Source organism: Triturus cristatus, chromosome 7 (genome assembly GCF_964204655.1).
Source record: "Triturus cristatus chromosome 7, aTriCri1.1, whole genome shotgun sequence".
NCBI classification, from domain to species: domain Eukaryota; kingdom Metazoa; phylum Chordata; class Amphibia; order Caudata; family Salamandridae; genus Triturus; species Triturus cristatus.
In genome coordinates, this window is record NC_140590.1 from 1,640,965,473 (window position 1) to 1,640,986,918 (window position 21,446).

Sequence of the window (21,446 nt, forward strand, 5' to 3'; positions counted from 1 at the left end):
GAGCCCACATGACCTGCCTCACACTGCTACTGTCTAGTCTACGCGCTGCGTACAAGCGGTCAACAAACATTAACAAGCCACTTTTTTAGGAAGAACTGGTGTACTACTGTTACTGTTAGTCCATATTGCTTATCCATAGATGCTACACTTTTTGGCACGGCTGAGAAATGCTTGCAAGTTGCAATATACTAACGCACACCATTTCTTTTTTCGCATTACAGGCGCAAGATTCCCTTCTACGAACCAGAGCTTCTGAACGATGCACCAACTACCAGTACTAGGTTCTTCTGAGGTGAGGGGTCCCTTCACTCACATCTTCATTTATAAATGTATATAAACTAAATTGCTATGGGATGGTGGTGCTGCCTTCCACCACTGTTCAGTTATCATGATTTAATTCCCAACTGTATAAGTGTAACAATGTATATTGTTTTAATGTTATTGATTTGCCGGTTGGTGCTGCTAAGAAAACAGTGTACAGACCTTCTCAAATTGAAATAAACATTTTAAACTTACATAGACTTCGTGGTATTTGGTGTGGAGTGGACTAACTTACACGAGTGAGCAAATTAAAGTAAGGGTGTGCATGTGAATTGCTTCCACGACAGAGGTTGGGTGTGTTATGTTCTGGGTTGTCTACTTGTTGGTTATCTTGGGGGGAGGGTTCCGAGACCTAATAGGTATGACAAGACAGTACTATAGTCAAGCAGTGGAATTGTGGTGGGTGCGGAATTTCTGATTGAGGTGTGCAAGGAAGGTCCAACCTACCATCACCAACATCCTATTTTCTGGTGCAAATGTATGTGCAAGATCCCTACAACAGTGGTATGTCCTATAGGGTATCATATCAAAATATTAAGAAATCTGGTAGGGCTGTTGTTGCTGTGAATTTTCAAAGCCTCAACATCAATAAGAGTAAAAAGTAGTACAAGACAACGACCCAACGGATTGTACGAGCTACTGGTGAATATGAGTTTTATATTACAACCTTTCGCAAAGAGTGGCACTGGCCAATTGGGCAAGACTAGCTACAACAGTACAGACAGACAGACTGATAGTATGTAGTAGTACTCAGTCATCATAGCGGAGGCAGGGATAAGCTTTTTGAAACCGTACAGATCGAAGGATAATTGGTGGTAAAAAAATAGCATTTGGAAACACACTATAGTTCGGGAGAAATGGGGCAGTAAAAGTTATGGAATAAGAAATATTATTAAAAACAAGAAGACTTACTGGGGCCAGCAGAGGAGCCCTCAGCGGTGTCCTCCTGGTGGTGTTCCTGTCCCGCCGACTGTCCAGTCCCTGTCGGTCTGCCCCTTGGTGCTGATGGACAGGAGAGATATAAGAATTAAGAAAGAGACAAACATTGATGGATGGTGTCAAACAAATACAATATTTTTCAACAACGGTCAAAAAACACTTATGTAAACAACAATTGCAATAACTACATTGACCGATCTCATCTGGTCAACATGTAATATCGTGGGATTCGCAGTTCGACTACTTAAGTTACTATTTATCAACAGTAATCCATTCTTCCATTCTGATTCCAGAAAACTAAGTTACAAGTAAGCCTAAGTATTAGTACAACGTACCACCCAACCTAGCCCACCTATTCCAGGCATGCCAATTGTACATTAAGTATGCATTTCCACTGTATTCCTCAACAATGTGTATGATCCAATCATGGAGGACACATGAACATGACTACATTTTTTGTATACACCAAATTTTGGTTTGATTGATACTGATCTGCTACTGCTAAGTAACTGCAAAGCCTACCTCCACTCATTGAACAAACTAGAAAAGGTTCTAAAGACTGCCGTACTAGCAGCACGTCACGTAACTGAGTGAGGGGGGGCATCACGCATACCACTAACCAATTAGAAGCTCATACAAAGTACCTAAACCTAAGTATCAATCCGCCCCTATCTATTAGTGACAGGACAAAGTAAGGAGTGGACGTGAGTCACTGTAGCATTACGTAACTTAATTTCTCTAAAATAAACTCGTAAAGAATCACGCTAAGCAAGCGCAAACGCAAAGCTGCAAACAAGTAAGATTAGTAGTAGCGCAGAAGAGCACCTGTGTCATAATCACAGAAGACTTTTAAACGTTATTAACCTGGAATGTATTGTAAGCAGCAACATTCTAGCTGGTTGGAAGGAAAAAAAGATATTCGCAATATATAACATAGAGCAGAAGAACAGACACAAAGTTGTAATAATTAAATAGGTACTCACCAAGCCCCGGGACCTCCACTCCTAGCAGGTCCAGCAGGTCCTGCTCACGGTCCAGGATGTCGGACCACCGGTGCGTCAGCTGTGCCTGGGTGCGCCGGACCCCAGAGATGCGCGACACTGCCTGGCGCACCTTCCCCCACCGCTGCCGACACTCCCGGAGGCCGTACCCGGACCCAGGCCTGCCACCTGCTGCCAGGGTTGAGGGGAGGTGGCGCTGCACAAAGAAAATTAGTGCAGCCAACTCCGCCTCCCCAAATAAGGCCCGTGCATGCACCCCTTGTGGGCGCCGCCTTCCGCAAGGAAGGCGGTCGCGGCTCTGGCTGCGCCGGCGAACAGCCCTGCCCTTGGACATGGTTCTGGGGACGGGGCGGGAAAGAAAAGGTAAAATAAATAAAGGAGTAAAGGAAATAAATAGTGGGCAATACAAAGAGAAAAAGTAGCTAAAAAACAAAAAAAAAGTAGACAAAAACCAAAAATATAGAGGCAGGAAAATAGTTAGAGAAATAATAAGTAATAAAGATCCAAAAAAAGTGGCTATAAACAAAGGATTGAAAAGATTTAGGGAGGATTGAAAATCAGGCCCCAGAACCATGCAATAGAGTGGAAAACAAGATGGCCGCGCCCATTGCGACCACGTGCGCAAGTTCGCGCGATATTTTCTCCCTGAGCAAGCAAAAAGCAACGCGATCAAGTAAAAGCGGTCGCGAACAGGAAATATCGACCGCGAACATGCATTGCGCGACCCGGAACAGGAAGTAAACATCGCCAGAGGGCGGGACAAGTGAAAACAAGATGGCCGCGCCCGTGAGCAACCGCATGGGTAAGTTGGCGACCCGCGATCATGCACAAAATACCGCGAACAGGCGGCAAAAAAACTTCCGCGTCTTCGCGATATTTCCGGTGTGTTTGCGGAGATTTTCTGCATTTTCGCGATAATTTGCGGAAGTTAATTCCGCAAATTCCGCCCACCCCTAGTGACCATCCCTTGGCTGACCTCTACCACCTTCATTTTTCAGGCCCCCCGTAGCTTATTTTTGGTTACAAATTTGGCCTTGGATCTCAAATATTTTTTATCTAAATATTCCCCTATAAAATGCCCTTCTTTTTAGGGGAAGTTTATCAGAGTCGCCTGGGATATTGTCTCATGAACGTGGGTGGCTTGACCTCATGTTAGCTATAGCTTTTCAACAAATTACACTCAACTGGAAATGCCCAAACAAGCTCACAGTCAAGTCCTGGTGGAATACTATATGCCATTATCATAGGTTGGACACTGCGTTTGCCTCCTGTTGTAAACCACAGATAAATAGAGATCTATTTTGGTTACCGCTGACTGTTTATTTAAATAAGCTCCCTATTTCTCAGGTTTCCAGTAACTGATCAGAAAATGTTCAACCTCCGTGAGTTTCTTTTACTTCTTTGCCTCTTTTTTCTTCTGATTAATATCATTCATATTGTAAATTAGTATGGAAGATATGTTAATTGTATCATCTTTTATTCTAATGAGTATTTGTTGCTATTTTATCCTCGACTGCAGAACATATTTTATCTTCCACCTTTTCTTTCCCCTCTTTTCTTTTCCTATGTAAACCCTACATCTGAAAATAGCTTTCTGCTATGTTTTTATGGCATGTCTTTATCACATATGTTTGTTATTCTCAAATATTGTCACATCTTGCCCTATGTTGTATGATGAACATTACATTAATAAAGCGTCTTAAACATAGAACACATACCAGTTGGTATTCCACCACCCTCTGATGTTCACTCAATAGAAAGAGAGATACTAACCACATAAAGAAAATAGCACAGGGCCACTTGTAAGCTCAGTCAAAATGTTAAGGGGGTTCACAACACTGTAAATGAATCAAAATATATATTAAATGATGTTATGTCTGTTATTAGTGAGCCAGTGAAGGACCTGTGCCAGGCAATACTTGCTGACTCACAGGCAAATAGGTGCTGACACTGACATGTCGACGTGCCTACAGACTTTAGGGCAGTCTGTAGAGAGATAGCATTTTCTACTTGGTGCTTACTTTGAGCTGGTGATTGCGGCTGAGGCCCACCGGCATTCATTTCTGGGGATCAGGAATTAATCTACATTAATGAGACTTTGGCCCAACACAATTGTGGGAAAAGCAGAAAAGTGAGAAAGAATGATGGAATAATAGTGAAAAAGGGAGCGAGCAAGGTGAAAATGAAATTGCTGAAGTGACATGAAGGGGCAGGGTGTGTCTTGTGTCGGATGAAAGAGGAATGAGATGGGATCACGAAAAGACAGACTTGGTAACCCTGACATCCAGCAGCATCAGCTTAGAGCTTCTATGAAAAATGTTGGGTACAGGCACTTAATATTTTACAAATTAAGCACTTTTGCTACTACTGCAGTGTTGCAGACACAAATCTAAAATCCCTGTAGAATTGGTGCATCAAAGTAGTGAGGTAGCCAGAACTCTTTCTCAAATCATACTCACTCTCAAACAGCTGAAGTCACTGACAGATTGAATAATGGAAATCCAGGAAGTGAAGAAGGGTTTACTGCTAGTAGTTTGTCTATAGCACCTGCGCCTTGCATCAGTAGAACAACTAGATGTCAAATTGCACAGGAAGGGTTAACTGGAGCTCCATGTGCAATCAAAACATCGACCTCTAAAGTTCAAAACATAAATGACATAAAGCTTGGATTAAAATGTTACTTATTCATGGATGGACATGTTTGGACAGGGAAGCATGAATCAAAAAATGGGTTTTAAATGTAAAAGACTCCTTCTTGGCAAACAAAGGGCAGCCTTATATTAGTTGGAATTGTCCCCATGGGTCTAGATGCCTCAAGATCCTTTTGAGACAGGGTATGTCCCCGCTTAACTCCCTTTTGGCTAAATTATACGATATTACCTTATGAAGAAATGGTCCCCAAGATCTGAACCATGTTTTTTGTCTCCCCTGCATTTTTATCATGTCAACGAAAATGGCTGAGACCTATATAGTTACAACTGTCTATTCTCTTGGCCTCAGCTGCATTAAAGTCACTTTATAAACCTCCTAATGAAATGTTTTGTAACAATCGTATACTTTTTAAAGTGTGTTTTGAAGCTTTTTGTTAATGGTTTTCTGGCTGAATGAAGCCTATGTTGAGATGTTTCCAAGTTCTGAACTCTTTTTCTTTTGTCTGTCTTGCACTTCCATTTTGTTCCTGAAAATGGCTGAGGCCTATTTATTTGCAGTGGTCTATACTTTCTGCCTTAGATGCACTATAGTCACTTTATGTACATCCAAATGAAATGCTTTGTGATAGAGTTTTTACTTTTTCTAATGTGTTTTTTAATCCTGGATCAATTTTATTGCATGTATAGTATTTGGGTCTTATGCTGTGTTGCTCTAATGTTTCTCCAAGAAACCAATTGCATATATGTTTATTCTGTATATTTTGGCTAAAGTTTTATGTGAATCTTTTCGGAGTTCCTTAACGTAAATAAAATAAACTTTAAATTATTCATCTATGGGGAAAAAATCCATTGAATAATGTTTGTATAGTCCAAGCAATAGAATATTGTTTCTTAAACTACACAAATTTTACACTTACTTTTGTTTAAATTACAATAATGTGACCTTTACTAAAACGATGTGTTTGCCTTTTTTACCTCAGAAGTAATATTTGTGAGATCCGTCCTTCCTTTTTCGTCTCACGATACATCAAGGGACGCCTATTTAACAGCTGTAAACTATTTTCTGAATGGTTTGCAATTCATTGAACCTTTGTACATGGGTTTCTTAGAATCTAAATAGAAATCTTTTGAACACATATGCTTGCTAAAAATACATATTTTGCATTTAATATCATTCTTTAATTTCAGAGTCTAGCTTTTACTTTAGTGCCATATGTTATACTGCTTTGTATGTTATGTACAGTTATTTTGTTTATTTTGGAATAATGGAGATACCTGGAAATAGTTTATGAACAGCTATATTGTTTCTTTAGAGAAATGTGGCATAGTGGTTTCGGTACTAGGTGGAATACTGCTATGTGAAATTCTTTTATTCCATAATTCTATTACTTAGTTCTATTGAATGTGAATTTGTATGAGGGGTTGTTTGAACAGTCCTTTGGCAGAACTGTGTCCCTACCTGTGGGTGGCTGAGGCATTGTTATAATGAATACTACTTATTTTGACTCACTTTGTAATCACTTTTTTCACAACTGTTCACACTACTTAAGACCTATAAAAAGTAGAGGTGTGTGAAATTTCCCTGCAAAGTTTATATCATGAAAAAGTCCTATATTAGCAGAAGATTAGACTTTCTGATGCCTCATGTCACTTTTTTACTCACTGGTCACAAAAGTAACATGAGATGTCTGGAGAAGTATGGTTACAAACAAAAGTGTCTCTGGACAAGACATTTTCTGGACAAGCAGTCTCCTGTGGATATAAATGTGCAGCAGATTGTAATGTGAAATTTTAGGAAATTTCACACAAAGCAAAATTCATTATTTTGGTGATTTTTTTCTTTGCATAATTAAAATGTCACCTGGGCTTACTGTAAAGGCCTCTTTGCTTTAAGATGCGGCCTTTAAGAAATATATAACAAGTTGATATCTATTTTGTATCTCTCCCAGTAGGCGGCACATTAGGATTCAAGGGACTGGGGATAAACAGAGATGAAACATGTTTCTTCTGAAGGCTTAGTGCCTTGTTGAAAGAATTATTACACCCTGAGAACAGTGTCTGTGATGTAAACATGGATTTATGTGCATGGTAAAACAAAAATTATTCATGCAGCGAAAGAACCATTTTTACAGCCCTCTTTAGATCACATGTAGTTTAAGTGTTTGTTTACTGCCGCAGACACCAGCTCTCTCCCAGACCATGAATAGGGATTTCTAAGCTATCCAGGCAAATTGTCCCCCTTTCAATGTCTGGACTCAGCAAACAACAGCTGAATGGTGACCACGTTAACATTTATAGGTATTTGCTGCAAAGTCCCATCTGATTTGCAGCAATTTTAATACTGTTTTATCTGTTTGGTGATTTGCAGGAGTGGAGGCAGGGCCGGACTGGGAACCAAAACTGGCCCTGGCAAAGTGCTCGGAGGCCCCCCTCGCGGGGGTGGGGTTGGGGGTGCCGCCGAGCTCTTTCCAGGGCCGGTTTTCGGCTGATTTTGTTACAGGGCCCCCAGGGGCCCAAAACTGGCCCCCACCTGTGCGGCGCACCGGGGGATTGCCCGGTGCCCACTACGGTCTGTCCGGCCCTGAGTGGAGGGTGGTGAAAGTTCTGTAAAAGAGAGATGAGGGGTGGTGCACAGGGTGACCGGGTTACTTCAAGGCGTATAACGATCTGCTGAGAGGTCAAGGCTTTTTAAGCAGGTGGATTGCCATTAATTTCCAAACAAACTGAAAGTTGGCAGCGTTTCTGATGTTTTACGTAAATGTGTGTGAGAGGCTGTTAATTTAGTTATTCTCCAGGTTGGCTTTGCTTATGCTTTACTAATATTAGCATCATAATGCTATTTTGGCTTTGCTTTCGAGTGACTTGGTTTCCCTATGTGTAAGCTTGTTTATATTAAGGTCTACACACTCGATCCACAGGTATGTGAATGTACACCAGAAGGGGGTGTGGCGATGGCCGAGATGATGTAATTCTAGACATTGTATCATAGAGGCAAGCATGGCTAAACCACGCATGCCTCTGCCACGCAACCTAAACCACAAATGCGTCTTAATCACGCATTCCTTTACCACGCATGCCTTCACCACATAATTTTGTAGTAAAGGCATGAATGGTAAAGGGGTTTGCGTGGCTAAGGTCTCGACCCCACCTCCTAACGCCCTAAGCTACAAACTCCCCCTCGCCCCCCTCGCCCTGAAGTCCAAATACCCGACCCCTTCCCAACCCCCACGCTGCCCCTAACCCTTAACAAACACTACCCTGACCCCCTACCACCTACTGGGCTGTCCCTAAAACTACCCCTACCCCTACGGTCTAAAACCCAAACCCCTATTTTATAAAACTACCTCTACCCCATGTCCTAAAAATGACCCCGCCCTCCCCGAAGCCCAAACACCGACCCCAACTACTCATTTCCCTCTCCTTGCCCTGAGGCCTAACACCCTGTCCCTTAACAAACACTACCCTGACCCCCTCCCACCCCGTGCTGTCCCTAAAACTACCCCAACCCCTTCCACTGCCCTTAGGCCTAATACCCTAACCCCTAATTAAAAAAACTACCTGACTGTCTCCCAGCCCTGAAAACGACCCTGACCCTCCCCCAGCCCTGTAAACTACCCCGACCCCCAGCCCTGAACACTACCTCCAACCCCCAGCCCTGAAAACTACAGTCGACCCCCCAGCCTAAAAAACTACCCTGCCCAGCCCCACTTACCTCACCACGGCTCTCTTCCTGGTGAGGTATGAGCGCTTCTGTACCTGCAGCAGCCAGCAGCTAGACCATGCGCTGCCTTAACCACGCAATGCGTGGTTAAGGCAAGAGTGGTTACGTTTGCGATGTCAGAACACCCGTGGCTGAGGCGTTTCGACTGTTTCCCAATTCTAGGACGTTAGTGCTGCAGGCTGGCTGTTACCTTCATCATATGTTTCGACATAGCGCCATACAAGCATAGAGTGCTTATGAGGGAGCTGCATAAGTTCCTGGACTTAAGCAGAATCAAATATAAATGAGTTGATGGATTTCCTGACCGACCGAGCTGGCAGCTGCATATTGGACAATTGACTCCGAGTGTAGGGCAGATAAAGAGGAATGTCAGCAGAGCAAGATACACTTGTCAAAAAAAACAGACAAATGCTTGATGAGACCGTAACATTTGTTTTTAGAGAGCTGGATACAAAATTTAGAGTGCTAAAAGACATGCCTGTGTTGAAGCCTTGAACAAAGAGGAGTTGGGGTGGAACAGAAAGGTGGTCTCAAATTAATGACGTGGCTTAGGCAACGTGTGTTTGTTATGCAGCCTTCTTTTTGGAGTCATGTAGCTAAAAGCCAGGAGTGGGTGCCAATCGCTTACTTCGCTTTTGCATAATTACTCAACATTTTGGCAAAATTGCTCTTAAGGATGTGACATGCAAATTTGTCATTTCTGGCGATTTTTGATGTGAGAACACAAACACAACCGCCATTGTCCTGTTGTTGCTGTGCATTTGCGATACGTTTTTGCTGCGAAGTGATTGTTCGAGGTAAATAGTCACTGCAAATGGCGCATAATTACGTACAGTGCAAGAATGGCATAATTTAGGGAATTTCACAAAACAAGCATAATACGAAATTCACAAAATTACAAGAATCACACGGCTTTATGTAAATTTTGCCCAGGCCAGGAGTCGGCGCCATAAGCAACCTCCGGTGTGGCCTTGACATAGAAACTGCCACGCCTGGCTCCAAGGATGAGCTCAGCGGTTTGGAAGTCGAGTGAGCAGTTGAAAAAAACTAACTTTTAGATGGTTTCTTCTCAGGAAGTGTCGGTTGACATCTCCGTCACTTGCATTATTCAGGTATGGGCAGTTAGCCTCTACCCACGTTTGATTAGGCGAATGACAATGAGGTAGCTGGACACCTGACTGGAATACATGCGTCAAGGTGGGACGTTTCCTTGGTGTAAGGTATGCACAAAGCCACAAAAACTTAAACTTCCACCTAATTCTGGGTGGACGGTCCTTTGCTGGATGGGAACGTATATCTCACTAATGCTACCAAAACCCCTCCTTCCCCTCGCGCAGACGAGCCTTTCTCCCGCCTATAATTTGAGTAACAATCTGCAAAGCGCATCTCTAGCCAATCGATTATTTCTGTCTGGATGACAGATAACATCGCACCTGTACATCTCTGCTCATGGTAATTTATGAAGCAGTTCAGACAGCGATTGGATTCTCTCTTCGTCTCCTGGCAACAGTGCTGCACTGGACCGGAGGGTCTATAGGGCAGAGCTACATCTTACCTTGTGTATATTCCTGCCAGCCCAAAATGACAAGTTGACGAGGTAGAGAATGACGGGAAAAGATGGGACCCTCTTTTGGTTGTCAATATATCCTAGTTCCTGAATCCGTCGTTTATTAAATCTCTTCCGAGCGCCTTTCCCCTCACAGCCTTACAATGAAAGGAGAATTCTGCTGAGCAGCTCAGCATTTTTGGCCGAGCAAAGACACCTTTATGCCTATAGGAAATATTTGTGGTCAAGTTGACAGCATCCATTATTGTGAACGTCTCTGTTAGTACTGTAGTGTCCTGCGAGACACGTTCTAGTGTCTCACAGGAAGCTGTAATCCCAGCCACTCCCTCGAGGGCTGGACACACCGCGCCCACACACCCATCCATCACGGGTGCCATGAGTGACGTGGCCCCGTCAATAAAAGAGCCCGAGCGCACGTGCTCGTGGCCAGTGTCCACACCATACATCCCGGTGTCTGTGTCAGTGCTTGAGCGTCATGGGGGCCTGAGGCCAACATTACAATGGCAACGAGGCGGGTAGCTCACCCCGCGTGCCTGCTACTCGGTGTTGTGTCGTCCCTCCGGAGGAGGAGAGGAGCTGCCTGACCACCGGTGAAAGCTTGAGTCTCCCGCAGGCACTCACTGCCGCAATTGAAGAGCCCTGCGAACTTCACCGGGCAACGACCCTGGCCCCGAGCATGTAGCAGCTCTACCAACTACGCTCCCTGCGCCTGATGCACGAAAGGAAGGCACCGCGACAACATCAGACCCGCATGCCACGCCGCACCCCACACCGCCCGTCACTGACCGGCACTACGGGGTCTCACCGGAGCTGCTGGTTCCGCCCTCCGTCAGTGCCGCCTGAGGAATGAGGGGTATGACAGGCGCCGCTGCGCCGCTGGAGCGGTGAGCAGGTGAGAAGGGAATAGCGCCGGTGAGACGGTGCTGACTGCGCCAGGGCGAGAGACGGGACTGCCAGCGGAGAGGCCTCTGCCTCGGCAAAGGAGTACCGGCCGGCCCTGGTTTCCGCATCAAGAGGTGTCCGCAGCGACCTCGGCAGCGGTGAGGAGAAGCAAAAGTACCCCTGCCGCCTCGTCGGGCCAATCGGCAGCACTCAGGGAAAATAGACATGCTCCCTGCAATCCATTTGCAAAGCCAGCGCAGCCCTACCCTACCTCAGCAGTGCTATCCTGTTCTGAGGCGCCCACCGGCACCATGCCTGCATGAGCCACAAGACCTCCAGCACCCAGGGACGACCAAGCAGTCCTCAGTACCGGCGAAGTGCCGAGCATCCAGGGAACCGCCCTCAGCGCCACCCAGTGGCCATTGCAATCACCGTGCTGGAAGAAAGCACTATGCTGCCACCTGGTGGCCAGTGGGACATACTGCACCAGTCTGTTCGGCCCTCCGTAGCCTGCAGCGGACTTGCTAAGCAACTGCAGCCTGGAAGCAGATTGCCAGGGCCCAGCACCGTGGACATGGTGCTGCCACCCGGTGAAGGTAAGGGAAACACACTCTCCTGCAGATACGCTGAGCAGGCCCAGACAGGAGCTCCCAGCCTAGGTCTTCGCACAAAAAGAAGCAGACACACACACAAGTTAAGCCCAGGTGGAACGTACCTAGTACTGCGACAGCCCCAATCAAGAGCCTCAGTTCAAGCTGCTATGGGCCACCGAGAGATACCGCATAAGCAGCAAAGGAACCATAGCACAGGTGGCTGCAGCGCCATCTAACGACTGCTCAGGAGTGTTTTCAAAACCCATGCACAAGTGTGGCTGCCAACAGTTGGAAGAGGGGAGATTCCAAACCCGCACCTAGCAAGAGGATACCAAGGCCCCAGGACTGCCTCAACACAGCGGCCTCAGCACAAGAAAGGGCCACAGAGCAAAGGACAGCAAAGCCCAGCAGAACGGCAAACCCCAAGAGAAGCATATGGAGACGGAGTGCATTGCGCGCCACCCCAAAAGGGCTGCACATCACCAAAGGCTCCCAGGAAGCCCAAAGTCGGCAGCACCCAGGGCAAGCCACCAAGAATACCGCAGCGCCACCTGGTGGCCCCCAAGGTGCAACGTGCTGACGGACAAACATGTTGCCGGGGCAGAGCGGATAACCAGCTGTGCTCCACGACCGTCAGCCCAGACTGTGCCGTAGACCGGAGGCGAGGCCCAGACACTCCACTACCCTGCGGGAAGTGGCTAGATCAGCAACAGGAGTTTGCTAAGTGATCCCAGCAAGGGGATCCGCACCAGCGCATCCAAAGAGCGGTCCAACACACTGACTGCTCACCGCTACCGACGTCAGCAGTATCATAGCACATCGTCCAGCTAACCAGCCAGCAACAGCAGCCAACAGATCCAAGAGTGCGCACCGCCACCACCAGGAGGACGGACTGCTCACACCCCGTGGCTGACACGGACCGTTCCAAGCACAGCAAGACGCACCCTCGGAGAAGAATGCTCGAGGAGTGGACCTCTGCACCCTGCAAGTAAGGACAGCCAAGATGCCCGGGAAGACAGCAAAGCCCCTAGGCCTCTGCCGCACTCAAGAGCCCCAAGGTGCCCCAAGCTGCACCAGCACAAACCAGCATCACATATGCAAGAGCACAGCCTGCAACCTCTGCAAAGTATAGGGAGAAACGGACAAGCCCTGCAAAGAGCCGCGAGCAACTTGGAGCTACACACAGACAACCACCACCACTAGCAAGAAGCGGATGGCCAGCCAAGACACCAACGCCTCCAGGGAACTGCTCCCAGCAACAGAGCAAGAATGACGGGTGCAGAGCGCGCACCACACACATGGCTGCCTAAACCCACCGCCAGTGAAGAGGTCGCATCAAACGCTCCTACCAGCGAACAGGCACAACCACAAGCTACAACACAGGCACGCAAGTTGCCAGAAGAGAACGCTGAAGGCGAAGACGGAGCGCACGTGGTCCGACGAGTGCAGAAGACCACACCAGTGAATCCGACAGCACAGGCAGGTGCCAGGGAGATACAGACATCTCCACAAAGGAGCACTGTTAAACACAGGCAGGAGGGCATCCACGTCTACACTGCCCCAGTGAAGCCCCGCAGTGGGCCGAAAGCAACAAGGTCCTCCTCAACACTGCCTCAAGATGGAGTCGGCAGTGACCCACGACAGGCAAGAAAGGAGTCGCACCCGCAGCCCCACAGTGGGCCGAAAGCAACAAGGTCCTCCTCAACACTGCCTCAAGATGGAGTCGGCAGTGACCCACAACAGGCAAGAAAGGAGTTGCACCCGCAGCCCCGCAGTGGGCCGAAAGCAACAAGGTCCTCCTCAACACTGCCTCAAGATGGAGTCGGTGGTGACCCACGACAGGCAAGAAAGGAGTCGCACCCGCAGCCCCGCAGTGGGCCGAAAGCAACAAGGTCCTCCTCAACACGGCCTCAAGATGGAGTCGGCAGTGACCCATGATAGGCAAGAAAGGAGTCGCACCCGCAGCGGCCCGAAAGCGACACAGTGTCCTCCTCAACACTGCCTCAATATGGAGGCGGCGGTGGCCCCAAGCCAGGCAAGAGAGGAGTCGCTCACTCCACGTGGCGGCCGCCACAGCAACAGGCGCTCCAACGCCAGCGACACGCGACTGGACGTCACGTCGCCCAGCAACCAGGGAGCGCGCCGGAGCGAAGGCAGAAGCCGGCGCCATGACAGCGCCGCCTCGAGGTCCAAGCGCAACGCCCTCAAAGAAAGAAGAGTGACAGCCCTGTCACCCTGAAGAACCGGAAGACACAGGTAGTCTGAACAGACCAGCAAAAGGAGAAGACCAGAGACTCAAAGCAAGCCAAGAGCTCACCCTGACACATCCGACAGCCACCAAGGCAGACCACCGTCCCTGGACACAGCCTCACAGGAGAACCGAATGTAAGCCACAGCAGTCGCGAACCGCGTCTCTCCACAATGCTTCCCCAGGTGAACGGCCGTCAGCAGTCCAAGTATAGTGGCATCCCTGCTCCTATCCGCAGATGCCACGGGTGAAGAACTGCTCTGAGTGTCCGTCCTCACACCGCCTCAGGATGGAGTCGGCAGTGGCCCCAAGCCAGGCAAGAGAGGATCAACACACTCTACGTGTTAAACCGCCACAGACACTCAACATCAGCAAGGCGGAGGCACGTGACTGCCCAGATCCATCCTAGCATCCGAGCTCTCTCAGCAAGCCACCATCACCTGTCATTCCGACTCACCACACGGCTGGCAGCCATCACCACGCCAGCCATCAACATGTGCGTCAAACACCACTCCCCGAGTACCGATGGACTGGAGTCCGAAACCGTTGCCACATAAGCCGACTAAACGAAATCAGAAGCCACCTGTGAACCTGGCCTACACCGGAACAGCGAGTGCAAGTCTTGAACAAGACTCATCCACACGTGAGGGTTGGGCGTGCGACCAAGCAACGGCTCCTCCGTGGTCCTGCAGCTGCCCCAGATGGCACAAAAGCAGCGGCTCCAGCGCAGCCTTCCTACAGTCCCGCAGCAACCCCGACGACGGGCCTCCCCAGGCGGGAGAGTGAGGACAGACATTGCCCCACCGTCAGGGTACCGTCACAGCCAAGCGGTTCAACAGGGACAGTCGGTCCAGCAACGCTTTGAGGTTCCGTGAAAACTGAACCCGTGTTTTGGAACTAATGGTACCTTGACGATTTTGGTATTAGGGAATCACAAATGATGAGTTTAGTATGGGCGAGTGTTTTCGCAACGCTGCACTGAAGGATTTGTCATATATTGCTGGTTTTCGTGTTCAAACCTACGGGTTTCATTTTGTGCACGACGTCCATTTTGTATCATTGCCCTCACATAGTCAGTGAATGGGCGATGTCCGAGCGATGACCCTGTTTGGGTAACCTCACGAGGATACGTATTCCTTAGTGCACGTTCTGCTGAATTCCGCATGACTTGGCGAAAGCTGACTCTGCCGCCCGAAGCTGACCCTGCCACACCGGCTCTTTTGTCTTGTCCTGCTTGAGCAAGATTGCTGACCCTGATACAATATACCACGCTTCTTTTATTTGCCTACGAGTATGTCTTATCTGACTCTCCTATTTTCTGCATCTATCCCTGTATTTCCCTCTAGCCTTTTATGATGAGGAGGTGACCAATTTTATTATGGGGCGGTCCGGCCTTTCAATAGAGGGATGTCAGAATTGTGTGATTGAAGGCCGGACACCTGGAGATGGGAATGTGATGTTGTGTGATCTTATTGTTTCGAATACAGAAACGGGAATAATTGTAAACTTGTAGGAATGTTTGCCCGAGGCATAATAGTCAGTATTTAAGGAGCGACCTGCTTTGTACAAATCGAGCAGTCTCCGTAGAATCTATCTCGTATGATACTTCTGTGACTTCTGTTCCTGACTGCAGTCATTAAAGACGATTTTTCGACGCCAGAGGATGATTCCCGTGTCTCTGTTTGTTTAGTACGCCAAAACAGGTGAACCCCGAAGGTCTCAGGTGTTGTCCCCTGGCACCGCTGGGTCTTAAAAATTGCCCAGTCCTTCAGCTTTTGTGAATCCTCATGTGAGCCTCCATCCATGGTCACGACGCAGCACACTAAAAGGAACTGTTAGAACCCACCACAGACCATCACCGACGTCAGTCAAGAGGAAGCCAGGCAAGACAGCAAGACATGGCATTGTCAGCGAATGGACGGTATGCGGCGGACATCTCCAAGCCAGCGGTCGTGTCCTGAGTCCCTAAGGTTAAATTACGGGTGCCCGCCGAGAAGGTCCTGCTGCCAGCCAAGTTCACCAGCCCACGTCTGATGTCGTCCTGCCACCTGACTTGAGAAGCTGATGGACCCTGTGGTATTTAGTCAACTGTGTGTTTCTTCCCCATAGGTTGGACTGACACTTCGTTTGTCCTTCAATAATGTTGGGGAGGAATGTAGTGTCCTGCGAGACACGTTCTAGTGTCTCACAGGAAGCTGTAATCCCAGCCACTCCCTCGAGGGCTGGACACACCGCACCCCCACACCCATCCATCACGGGTGCCACGAGTGACGTGGCCCCGTCAATAAAAGAGCCCGAGCGCACGTGCTCGTGGCCAGTGTCCACACCATACAACCAGGTGTCCGTGTCAGTGCTTGAGCGTCATGGGGGCCTGAGGCCCAACATTACAAGTACTAAGGGCGCTACTAAGAATCATCCTACCTTACAGCGGCGGCGGGTGAAATTTGAAGTTGGTTTGCACAGCATTCTGTGTGTCCCCATTTTTATATGCAGTGCACCTGTAATTATGCGGAAGGCAAATTATGCTGCTTAATACGGCACATTTTGTGAACGTATTACTTTTTTTCTGCCATTTTCGCACTGGTTAAGACTGTATGGGATAAGGTTTCACCTCATTTGTACAAGTTTAACACTCAAATTGAGCAATAAGCAACAGAGAGGAGACCAGTCAATCTTTGGAAAGTGTTTTCAATTGCGAAGTAAATTTGTATGCGTTTGAGCTAGAAACACTTGGCCTTATTTACAATAAAGTTACTCAGTGTGATACCGCAAGGCATTTAGCTGCGTCGCACTGAAGAGTATATTCACAAGAACGTGTGCTAAACATCACCAAAAAAAGTTAACGCAACTTTACACATCGCGGGAAAATAACCCCGTGTCAACGTGGAATTCACAATAAGGCGGTACCATGCGATAGTATGCCGAAACCGCAGACAATGTCCGCGATACAACCACCTCGATGGAGATAAAAACACAAACCACAACATTAAAAAAACTGCGATGGGCTAAACTGCGATAAGAAAACAGTGACAAACCAGCGCGAGGGCAGCAATACTCACTCGTAATGTGGGAAAAAGCACAAGAACAGCATACGAAAAATGCAACAGAAAAAAATACATCAACTGCGGAGTACCACGGATGCACCCTGACCGACTGCAGAGGACAACATGTATCCCATGTCCAGGCTGAACAGGAGCTTTCCACCTGTGTCATTCAGGCACCTGAACCGTGACTTTCAATACGCCAAATGTGCGTTCAACGATGCCCCTAGTGCGTATGTGGGCCGCATTGTACTGCCTCTGGGCGGGTGTGTCCGGGTCTCGGAGGGGTGTCATCATCCAAGGGCAGAGTGCATATCCTTGATCACCGGTGACAGTGCAGGGAGAAAAGAGTCAATACTTGGTTCTGCAATGTCGGAACAACAAGAGGGAATGACTCGTGCCGCACAGGGCTAGTAGCCCTGGATGTACAGCGGCCGACATGGGCCCACCGCCACGGGACGCTGACGTGCGGGAGACTGGGGTAGGGTCATGAGGGCAGAGCAGGGCCTTGCATGTGTCATAGGTGCCTTCCGCGGAGTGTCACGGGGAGAATTGGAGGTCTACCCCCAGGGCATGATGCAGAGGGTACATGCCAGCTGTGTCCGGCAACATGGCGGATATGAATGCTACAGACCCATGCCAGACACCAAGTTCGTACCTGCCTGTTGCTGATGACAACGATGTTCAAGCGGAGGATGACGGTCACTCATGGCGCACAGGGTTAGTGGCACAACGTGTCGCTGGCTTGTATTGAACAGGGTTAGTGGCACCACATGTCGCAGACCTGCAATATGGAATTATGCCTCACTGATCAAAGGGAGTCTGGTGCTGTGGCCGCTGCCACGGACTTGGGGTCACTGCCATTCAGGACTCAGGACACTGTTCCACATGTGGGACGTGCTGGGCCAAAGAGGATGCCGGTGGAGCATGTTAATAAGTTAGGAGTGATGTGGGCCAGCATCGGGGGGCCAGCGATGGTCTGCGTAGGCTGCAGAGGTTGCGGGACTGGGGCTTGGAGCTTGCACCGGCACGTAGTGGGCCCTCTTTGACACACAACGGTGTTGGCAGGTGAGCAGTGTGGCTCTGGTGCACTGTGTCGGGCAGGCCTGGTCTGTGCATCAGTGTCCTGGGGTGCAGCAGGTGCACAGGGTCGCAGGGCCGCTGCTTACAGCTTCGGCCTCATGGCAGACCTTGCGGCGCCGCACTGTCAGTGACGTTGGCCTTCCCGGGAGTGAACCACGCTCTGCGCAACTGGGTTTTTGACCACAACCCTGCGCAGCCCTGGCGTACTCAGGGCCAACCCACTACGCTCACGCACACAGGGGGGGACACAGCATGCGACACTTCCGCTATCTGACCCACGGCCTGGGGTGACATGGTTGCGTCCACTGCTCACTACTCTCCAGTCACCAGCAGTTGTGGTCTGCATGGACATGTTTGTGGTTTGCATACCCATGTCTGTCCTGCACATCCATGCCTCACTTCTCGTTGTGTACATTCCCATTCACGGGTCACGTGCATCCTCGCACATGGCTGCATTCCGCACCTCCACACGTTCAGCTATTGTGTGGCTGTGGTGCCATGATATGTGTGAGACCGGCCTCGTGGCGTGGGCCCTCCCGACCAGCAAGCCACCCTGCAACCGCACCTGATCCCCGATGTCACAGACTTCCGGCCACCATGGCCCAACAACCCGATGGCCGGCCGGGGCCCCAGCAACACCCAAGACCCTACCACGCATGCCCGGCCGAGAGAGAGAGAAGCCCCCGAGCCAGACCAGGAGACGCCGTCCCTGTCACACCTCTGGTCTCCTCCCCAAGGAGGGATTCAATCAGCCACCAGGCCCCCGGTGAGCGGGCGCCTCGCCTGCTGGACGTCTGGAGTCCCTCCCAGACCCACCTGAACAGATCAAAGGGCTGAGCGACAGGAAATCCCGACACACCGCCCCCAGGCACCAGGACTCCTCTCAGCGAAGACTCCGGACATCAAAGAGGAGGGGGAGTATAACAGGGGGTGCTGAAGGGACGGGAGGCAGAGAAGACCTGGACCTACGAGAGCCCTGCTGACCTGGTCGCGGCTCGATCGATCCCTGAACCGAAGAACGCTACCCGAACTCTGAACCATCTGAGCCCTGCTGACGCTGTCGCGGCTCCCCGAACTCTGAACCATCCAAGCCCTGCTGACGCTGTCGCGGCTCCCCAAACTCTGAACCATCTGAGCCCTGCTGACGCTATCGTGGCTCCCCGAACTCTGAACCATCTGAGCCCGGCTGACGCTGTCGCGGCTCCCCGAACTCTGAACCATCTGAGCCCTGCTGACGCTGTCGCGGCTCCCCGACTCCGAGACCACCTGTGCCTGCTGAGTGACTAACGGCACTCCCCTCCAAGAGAATCTGCAGAGATTGCCGAGAGAAACAACATCCCCCAGCTCGAGCATTGGGAGCTGTGCGAAGGATACTCCGCAGAGACACTGAATTCAAAGACTGTCCCGCTACCCCCATACCCCTATCACGAGACCGCCGCCGCTTGTGGCATTGATTTAATACCTGCATCTCGGATCATAAAGATCCCTTGAACTTATCGATAAAGTCTACTGTCTTACGAAGAACTACTGTGTGGTGTCCCTCTGTCTGATAGTGCAAGCTCAGGGTGTGCGATCCTAGGTACGAGACCCTTCCAGGAAGGGCCTCCCCGCCCTGCTCGGCCTAACTCGGGGAGAGGTGGGTCAAAGGGTGGTCAGGAACGTATTCCGAAGCCCCCCGGAGAACGCCTTTCCAACATTTGGTGGCAGCGGTGGGATCCGAGCCGACACCTAGAGATCGTGCAGTAAACGGCTGACGCACTACCGAAAAGAGATGGAAGGAGAAACCTCCCTAGGTGCCGCGGGTACCAACACAAGCCCGACATTCCGAGAGGACCAGTTGGAATATTATACCCATCGAGAATTAAAACAATTCTGCAAAGACCTTGGAATCGCTACCACCGGATTAAGCACGAATGAGGATTTCCAGGGTGCATTGAAGACCTGGGTCGAGGCAGGAGCTTCCGTGGCCCAAACAGAAGGAGAACCGCCAAACGAACCATGAAGCATCCCGGGGAGGAGCAGCGCCCCAGAGGGGGGCCTATCCCTGGAAGAGCTAGTGGACCGAGAAAGGGGCCGCAACCACGAACTAGAACTAGCGAAACTGAAAATCGAGGGAGAGCTAAAACTGGCCGAGAAAAAGTTGGCGGTAGAACAATTACGCCTACAAGGAGAACTTGAGGAAAAGAAACGCCAGAGAGAACACGAAGAAAGAAAACTCCAACTAGAACACGAACGCAGCCTGAAAGAGATCGAGCTCAAGGCTAAAAGTGTGGAGTCCAGACCCGCGGGAAATCAACCACCCTCCTCCACCGTGGAACCAAAGGTCCACATCCCCAAGGATGTGGTGAAGGAATATTACAAGAACGACGACATCCAGCAATGGTTCAAGGCCTACGAGGTTGCCATGACCTCCCACCGAGTTCCGCAGAAAGACTGGGGGGCTGGTTTGTGGGGCCGGTTCCTGAGCGAGGGGAGAGATACCCTGCTGGACCTACCCTCCACGGTGCTGAACTCCTACAGTCACATGAAAGAGGCCCTAGTAGCCAGATATGGACTCACCCCCGAAATGTACCGGCAACGGTTTAGAGACTGCAAGAAGATACCCGGTACCACATGGGTAGAGTACGTGAACTTTTACAGCCGGGCCTTGGACGGGTGGATCAAGGGCAGCAAGGTCTCCACCTTTGAGGAGCTGTTCGACCTAATCGCGTGGGAACACTTGTCCGCCAACTGCTTTGTGATGTTACGCCAGCACCTCCTGGACAGCAAGCTCACTGACCCTCGAAAATTGGCCGTCGAAGCTGACCGATGGGTGAACACCCGGGCCTCCCGGGGTCCCGTGGGAGACTACGGTCGCCACAGTCAGGGACCCCCCCGCCAGAGGGGCGGAGGGAACCAAGGCCGACTGAGAGAATTCCCAGGGGGCTCCCAGCACAGTCCCCCCAGGGGCCAACCTCCGTACTTTCCAGCCCCACCTCCAGCCAGCACCGGGCCACCGGGGAGGTCGGGACCCCGAGTCAAGATCACCTGTTTCCGCTGCCAACAGACCGGACACTATGCCAGTGACCCCCAGTGTCCCATGTACCAATGACCCGCAACGACGACCCCTCCGGCTCGACAAATGGCCTCCATAGCCCTAGGAGAAGAGATGGAAGACTCCGAAGAGTGGGAACCAGCCGCCATGGCCCTGGTCTCCCTAGGGGACCGAGAGATGGTCCCCGGAACACCCCTACCCGCCAACATGAAGAAGTACCGACAGCAGGTGACGGTCAACGGTCACCGCGTCGAGGGCCTCCGCGACACCGGGGCGAGTGTCACAGCGGTCCACTGCCACCTGGTCTCCGAAGACCAGATCCTGCCCAACGCCTTCTATCCAGTCATATCTTCTGACAATTCCGA